The sequence below is a fragment of the Pygoscelis adeliae genome, unplaced genomic scaffold, assembly GCF_000699105.1.
Source record: "Pygoscelis adeliae isolate BGI_AS28 unplaced genomic scaffold, ASM69910v1 Scaffold130, whole genome shotgun sequence".
Taxonomy (NCBI): Eukaryota; Metazoa; Chordata; class Aves; order Sphenisciformes; family Spheniscidae; genus Pygoscelis; species Pygoscelis adeliae.
In genome coordinates, this window is record NW_008824031.1 from 5,173,839 (window position 1) to 5,182,111 (window position 8,273).

At 46.6% G+C, this 8,273-nt stretch overlaps 1 protein-coding gene across 1 annotated transcript in view; it reads left to right on the plus strand.

Annotated features, from left to right (window-relative positions):
- The window catches only part of CCDC85C (coiled-coil domain containing 85C), a 119,613-nt gene that overhangs the window by 24,068 nt on the left and 87,272 nt on the right, over positions 1–8,273 (plus strand). The gene's annotated exons all lie outside the window — the stretch shown is intronic.

Sequence of the window (8,273 nt, forward strand, 5' to 3'; positions counted from 1 at the left end):
CATTTTAGAAGAGGATTTTTGCAAATTCTCAAATTACGGTATGTCAAGACAATACTAATTGCCTGCAATTTTGCCTCTACCCCTTCTCACCTCCCAGCCTATCTGTGTTCCCTCACTGAATAATATTCCACCTCTCTGGAAATGTAGTCAAATGCCTGCATGTACGTCAATGGAAATGTCATTACAGTAAAAATGCTTAGTTTCTTATGTACGACCAGGTGTTATTGGCACAGAGGGGAAATCTGCACTTTAACAGATCCTTGGCTTAATAAAGAAGTGAAAATTATGCCTGGTATCTTAGGGTTATTTTTTTTTTAAACGTTGTCCCTGCTGTCCTAGGAACAATGCAAATTCACTCTAAAGTGCTTGCATTTCAATAGCACTGTCTTTTTTTTCCTCAAAATACTGGGATGAGGGAGATCTGATAATGCAGTCCAGGGTGGAAAACCTTGATAACTTGAGCTGTTAATATAAAACGAAGAACAACACATACTGTGTTGCATTAAAAGATAAGGCTACAAAGGTGTGGTGCTTTTTTTTATGGGTTTTTCTTTCCTCAAGGCAAGAGCTGTGTTTGGTCAGGACAAAGTTGGGGTGGAGGGGGGCCAAATTCATTGCCGGCGGAGTTGCACCCTTGATGAATGCATGCTACCTGGCCACAGATCCTTTTATAGATGTTATAAATACAAAGGTCTCGCCTAGAAGGTGATGAGTGATGGTAGGAAGCAACTCTTGGGATTAATGTAATATCTTTTTGAAGCTTTCTGCCTTTTTTCTGATGTCCTGGAAACTGTTTCTACCAAACACCTCTCCAGTCCCAGGGAGGGTAAGGAAATCCCCGCCAGCAGCCTGGTGCGTGGCAGGCGTGCTGCTTGCCCTTACGCTAAAAACAAACCAAAAAAACCCCAGCGAAACTGGAGCCTCTGCCGCCTCAAACAAAACGCAGGGCTGCAGGGAAGGGTATGCCGAGAATCTGACCCCAGGAGTGCAAAGCCAAAAGGGCAGCAGCGGGAGCGGGGTTATGGCCATCCTGGTGCAGCAGCTTCCGAGCTGTTTATTCAGTTGCTGTTTAATTAAAAGCTGGAGTGGTTGCAGGCACATCGTTATTTATTTATTTGTGCCGGTAGAAGCTCTTTTCTTTAGGAAAGTTTATGCTTCTGAAAGGTATGTGGCTTGCGTGTTGGAGAAGCATGATTGCCGTTCTGAAGAATAACTTGTGGCATTGCTTGCTCTCTGAGGGCCTCGGTCCCATCATCTTTGGTGGGCTCGCTCCGGTAGTAATCTCATAGCTACAAAACTGAAAGTAATGTTGTTAAACTAGAATTAACTATCATAGAATCATTTAGGTTGAAAAGACCCTTTAGATCATCGAGTCCAACCATTAACCTAACACTACCAAGTCCGCCACTAAACCACATCCCTAAGCACCACATCTACACGTCTTTTAAATACCTCCAGGGATGGTGACTCCACCACTTCCCAGGGCAGCCTGTTCCAATGCTTGACAATCCTTTCCGTGAAGAACTTTTTCCTAATATCCAGTCTAAACCTCCTGTGGTGCAACTTGAGGCCGTTTCCTCTCATCCTAATTGTGAGCATCTCCTTCTAATGGAAAATAGATATCCAGAAAATGCTCTTGCCTGGTGAGGGAATATTGGTTCATTTAGTTTGCTTTCCCTGGTACAGACCCCAGGTTGAAGCACACCCTCTGCCATTTATGCCTCAACCTTATTACCACTGTTTCTGCTCCAGGCAGGTCAAAGGACCAATCCAGATATCTGTGTGATCCAGTTAGATCTGGGCTTAAATGCACGGACGTTCCTGAAAATGTGATAAGCTGATAGATTTTTTTTCAAAGGGGTAGAGTGCTGTCAATCCATTGATACCAGAGGATTTGTAGAGGTATTTTGCTTCTGTGCACCAAGCCCAGCGATCTTGATGACATCCAGGACTTGATATTTCTATGAGGTTTTCAGCAAGAATATTGAATTAAAATTCAATGACATTCTGCTGTCTTTAATGATACCCAGGTGGAAAGTACAGGCAGGTAATTACACATAATTTTCATGTTTTTTTTCTGAGACAGACAACAATCTTCATATATACTAGGATGAACAGCACAGAACAATCTTGCATCGAGTGTGCCTTAATTAATACAAATGTTAACTACTCTTACAAATAAGTCACATTTAAATGTCAAACACTTGTTATTCATTGCCTGTGAGTAATTTTTCTTGCTCGCTTATGTGTGAATTAAGCGTATGTTTTGAAGTCGTGAAGTATCTGAGGTCATAACTAAAAATAGTGAGCGTGCATTGTTTGCCATCAAGAGTTAGAAGAAATTCTTAATCGCAGGCAGTTTCTTGCTGCGTAGTGTTCAAAGGAGAGAGAAGAAGTGCTCTGAAGCATTCGCGTTACGGGACCTTCCTGAGTGCCAGAGTTCATAGGTTAGGGCAGATTTTTTACTTTTCATTCCAAATTTCCTTTCTTTGTACAGTCTGCGGCGAAACCATTGCTGCGTGGGTGTCCTTCCCAGGTAAAGAGCCATGAATCCAGATATGCCACTTTAAAAAGGGTGGGAAACAAAGCGGGGTCCTTCTGTTCGCTTTCTCTTCATATTCACCAGGGTATTTGTCCTATTGCAAAATGATCAGCAAAGAAATGGTTACTAGCCTTTGCATTTAAATAGCCCTTATATGGAAATACGTGGCAGCAGTTTGAACCCTGCAGGGCTGTGTTGGCTTGAACTTTTGTTTACTGGTAGCGTTGCTCATTGTAGGCAGCACCGGTGTCACCGCAGCCAGAGGAGCCTGCCCTGCTGCAGGCTGACACGGGCCTTCAGCTGCTGGGTTGTTGGATCTTGCAAACGGCAGAGCAGGCAGGGCAGGCTGCCTGGTGGCCCAAACTGCTCCAGCCCCTCACCGCTGGTGGGGATGCTTGGAAGAGCCCTTTTTGGGGATGCTCAGAAAAGTCCTCGGTGGGGATGCTCAGAAAAGTCCTTGCGTAACCAATCCTTGAAGCTATTTATCTGGAATGGGTGTTGGTTTTCTTCATTCAGGAATACCTCAGTCACAACTTCTGCTATTCTAAGAGGTGGAAAGTGAGGTTTTCCTGCGGTGAAGGAGGTGGAAAGGGAAGCTTTTCTAGGAAGCCACAAGGCAAGTGCCAAGATGCTGCTTTCCAGTTGTGCTTTAAGGCTTCGTGCAGCTGCTGCCAATGAGACAACTGATTAATGAAAATGCTCCTGGAGCTATAATTCTCTCAGAGCAGCCATCTCCTAAGCTTGCTGACGGGACTGTGCAAGCACCCGGAGGAAAAGCAAGCTCACTCTGCTACAGAGCCCATCCAACACAGAAAGGTTGATTTGTAGAGCAAGCCAGGGAGTCGGATCTGCAGCGGTTGGACCTACAAAACCCCTCATTGCTGCAAGCTGAGCTGAGTTGTCTCTTGCCTGAGCTTTCCATGTCCTCCGTGGCCTGGCTGTTGAAGCTGTGCTGGATGAGATGGAGGTGCAGGGACTGAATAAGCGCTGTCAGAGTTGGAAGCTGGAAATGATGCTCTGCATCTAGGCATGCTACAGGGAAAAGTATCCAAATTTTGGCCTCTCCTTCAAAACTTTTCGTATCCATTTACACCTCTTCACCACAGCGGAGCCTTTTCTGATTTTATTCTCTTTGTGGAAGAGACCGGGATGGGGCGTGGGAGAGCAGGCGAGGAATGGCAGCATGTGGAGGACTTTGCCTGGGGTTTAAAGTATGCCCAGCTCACACACCATTCAACGAACGAAGCCATGACCATCTTTGTGGCATTGGAGGAAGGCTGCCAGGAACGGGGGGACCAGGACCCTTGTTTTGGAGCAGAACTACTTTCCAAAACAGCCTGGTTTGGGGGGAGACTGCTGCACAGACCTGGCTAACCTCCTGCTAGCCCTCTGCCTCCTCTGATGCTTGGTGCTGGGACCTGGGAAGAGGCCTCTGATTATTTTATTGCTGGATTTAGGGCTGCTTCTGGAGCTGTCTTGAGCAATGTGGCTTTGGGGAGAGTTAGCCTGTGCTTTGATTAGGCATTCTCTGCTTTGAGCAATAAAGAGCCTTAATTCTGCTGCACCCAGGGTCTTGCAAGGCAGACATCAGAGTTGGAAAAACAGATATTTAAGTCAAAGGATCCATCCTGGGCTGCTCAATTCCTCAGTGCTAGGTAGGAAAGAAGAATTTCAGCTGTGTTTCTAATCCCTTCCCATAGCATGGCACTGGGTGACAACAGAAGAAAAAATATTCAAGAGTTTTCTCCCCTGTAATGAAAGAAATGAAGGGTGACCCCCCAGACTGTCCGTAACCTCCAAGCCTGTCAGGGATGCTCTGGCAGATTCCCCTGCCAGCCCGGGTTCCTGCTTTGAAATGCCTCTGACTTTAATCTCTGCTAAAGCGTCCTGAGTGATAAGGGATGTTTTTATTTTCTCCATTCCACCTGATGCTTTCTGGGAGGCCATAAGTATTTCATAAAAGCACAAAGCAGCAGCATGCTTGTTAGCTACTTGAGTTGGGCACCCTGTCTTCCTTCAGATTTCGTGCAGGACTGATCCCGCTGGCAGCAATAAATAACAGCGGTTCCCCATTGTGCAGATGGAGGCGTTTAAATGGTCCTTGCTTGGAGGTAGCGAGTCAGCCCTGGGGGTTACCCGCAGTGGGTTTCCAATGGATGCATTGAAATCTTTAGCGGCACGGTCCTGTTTGCATCATGCAGAGGTCGATGTACATCAGGGGTGGCTGTCAAGCTCTGAATTTCCCTCCCATGTGCTGGGATCGTGAGCCAATCACCCCGCAGAGCTGCCAAAATGTGCCCGTGGCCTGCTCCGGGATGGGCGGACGGATGGACTTTAGCACTTGCCGGGCTCCGAAGTTGTGCTTGTGGGGCCAAACTGGAGCTGCTCCCGTGGCCTGAGCCCTCCCTCGGAGCCAAGCCGGCAAAACGGGTTCAAACAGGCTGCGGCTGCTAATCTGCTTAATGTCTCGACACGTTGTAATAGCGCATCATCTGCTGCTGCTGGTGGGAAACGGGGCTGTTACCAGCGCTGGTTTCGGGTGCCTGGTCACGCTGCTGAAATGGTTACAGTTTAAGTCGCAGAGCTGCCCCGGTTCATTAAAAACTGGGTGCATTTATTTAGTTTTGGAGTTTTTTTAATTAAAAATAAGTCATTATGCCCTCAAAAGGGTCGAACTAAAAAAAAGCCCCCAGTCCTCAGCCTTTAGCTTTGGCTCATTTGATGCCTCTGGGTTTCTTCTTGTGGCGTGTCCCTGCAGCTCGTTATAAAACGAGCTCCTCTGGAAGGAGAGCCGGGAGCGAGTGCAACGCTGGGAAGGAGGAGGAGTGCGTGGAGCTAAACCTGCTCTGTTCTCACATGCTTGCCAGGTCTGGGAGGTGGAGAAATGGGAGCCTCCCAAGGTGTGTCTGGGTGTGCTGCCGCAGCAGGACGTACCCAGCTCTGTGGGTTTGGTGCCTGCCTCTTGTGTTTGTGTGCCGTAACCCGTGTAGTTACTCCTGGCTCAGGGGTAGTTTTAGCTGCAGGAGCATGTCATGCATCACTGCGGCTTGTTCTCAGTGGGAAGAGAGTGGTGGTGAACGCATGTGTATACCGGCGTGGTGGCATCAGAGCAAGGAGGGAAGGGGCTGTTTCTTCCTTGGCTGCATGGCGTTGTTATGGCGATGCAACTTATGTGTGTTCAGACAAGGCAGAAAAGTGGCATTTTTGGAGCTGGGTGGCTTGGTTGAAGAAGTTGCTTGTTCTTGACAACGTGGGACCAGCCCTTGCTGTTAGTAACTCCACTGATCTGCCAATGGAGCAGGTCCCTAATTAAGCAGAATCAGCCGTGCTCACAGATTGCTTGGATGAACTCTTCACCTAACTTGACTGGAGCCAAGCAATCAAACTGCTGGGGCAAGAGTCTGTATTTTGGTGTAAAGGGAGGAATGGGTATATTGTGATCGTGCTTGTTTAAATATGTACGTTTGAAGTGAAAATAAAGCATAAAACAGCAGCAAAAGAAGGGAGAGAAGCAGCGAGCAATGAAGATGTGGAGGAGGAACAACAACATCAGCAAATGAGTCTAGAAGATAGGAAAATGTAGACAGGATCAAAGAAAATAAATGCAAGGCAAAGGCATGGTCAGACATAGCTCCCCGTGAGCGCAGGGTGTGCGGACCCTCTCTCGCAGGCGGTTGCAGCAGCCCTGCCTGAGGATGCACTGCAGGATCCGTCTGCCTTGGAGGGAGCGGATGGTCTCCTGGGTCAGGGTCCGGCCTCCTAACTCCCCTTGCATCAGCAGGGATTTTGTCTGAGAAAGGACCCCTTGCTGAGTACTAAAAAAGAGAGCAGCAATACAGCTGCCATCTCTCCCATGAAAGAGTAGAGACTTTAGTGGATTTCTTTTTTTGGCCTGCATTTGAAAAAAATGGTGACGAGAAGCCTTTTCTGAAGCTTCTTGGTCTTTTCAAAGCCTACAGAAGATTTCTTTTTGCATGTTCCACCTATTTGAAAAGATGTGGGAAGGTAGGGAGTGATCCGCAGCACTCATCAATATGTATGTGAGCTCCTTATACAATAGCTAATGAGATTGCTCTCAAAACGTAGTCAGTGATTTATATGAGGGTGGCAGTTAGCATCAGGCTTATGAATTGCTCTGGGATTTGAATAAAGTTTGTATTTTTTAGGAAGTGGCTCTGCAAGCCTTACTAAACAGTATTTCATTGTCAGAACTGAAGAATGTCCAACTCCCTCTTCCGAGGGCAGTGTTTCAGTGTATTGCATCCTTATTTGTCTGTGACATTCTGCTTTGATGCCTCTGTCCCACCGTGGGGCGAGAAGCTCCAGTACAAAAGCCCCAGGGCCTTAAAAAAGAAATCTCTTGTAATAAAACTATATTGCTTTCATGCAAATGTGGAACGCAAAGCAAACTTTTCCTTCTTAACAGCCATTTAGAACAAGATTTAATTTGATCTGGGAATAACTTTTTTTCTTTTTTTCTTTTTTTTCTTTCTTTTTTCTTTTTTTCTTTTTCTTTTTTTTCCTTTTTTTCTTTCTTTTTTGTTTTCCTTTTTTTAAGAAATTATTTTATTTTTGCTTCAGCAGAAACCAACCTCTCTCCTTCAGTTGTGCGGGGTGAGTTGTTGGCCGCTGTGCTCAGGCTGAGTAAAAGATTTTTTGGGGCCACCTGAGGCTTTGGAGGCCACCGTGGTTAATGTACACAATCCCACCTGTATCTGTGGGTGGGAACTGACCTTGGGCTCACTGCTTTTACAGTGCCTGAGGTAATGGGGCTGTAAACGCTTTAGGAGTCCTTAGGCACTTTCAGAGGAGAAATAACAATTAGGTGTTATGCACAAATCGAGGAGAACATAGGCAGATCCCTGGTGTGTACGCGGGGAAGGTGGGGTGGTTAATCACAGCCTGAGGTGGGGATGCTCTACCACAGTGGGTACCAGTGCAGGATCAGATGCACTTGGTGCAATTAATCTCTGAGCAGAAACGGGGAGGCAGCCTTTGCAAGGCTCCCACCGTTCCTTGTGTGTCCCTGCTTTAGCTGTGATGTCTCCAGTCTGCTGGGGATGAAAAACCTATGTTTATTTTGTGTTTGAACAACAGCTCAGACAAGGCTTGTTGTCTGTGACTAGGCTTATAATGCAAATAATAACTACATAATGACAGTATTTAAGCAAAAGAATGGTAGCAGGATTAGGATTGCAGTCTGGGCTTTTTTTAATATTTTCTGGGGTTTTGTTGTTAAGTAAGTGCTCATCGGCTCTACCTGACTGCTTGTCACGCAGCATTTACGGAGAGAGATTCTTGTGCATTAGTAACATCTTTTTATAGAGGTTCGTGAGATGAAACTGTGCAGCTCTTTCACTTCAGAAATGCTCTGTTCAGTACTTCTGGGAGTTTTGTTTCCCACCGTTGTTCTGTCCCTGTAAAACTATAAGACTGGCATTTAATGTGATTTGGAGCTTCAGGCTAAAAGCTGTCCTTGCTTATGACCATGCAGGTGGTTTTCTACACTTTGGGGTGGAAAGAGGGAGTTTGAAGCTTTTAAATTCAACAGATCTATTTATTTATTTTGCTGAAGTCAGACTACTTGCCTCCCTCTAGAAGCAAGGTGCCAGATCTGGAACTGGATTTGGGGAGGGGGCTAGGAAGGAGCCTGAGGGCCAGGCGGTGTTCCCAACCCCTGCCGTGTCCCCCAGCGGCAGGCGGGGGGGCCCTGCGGTACAAGGCTCTCTTC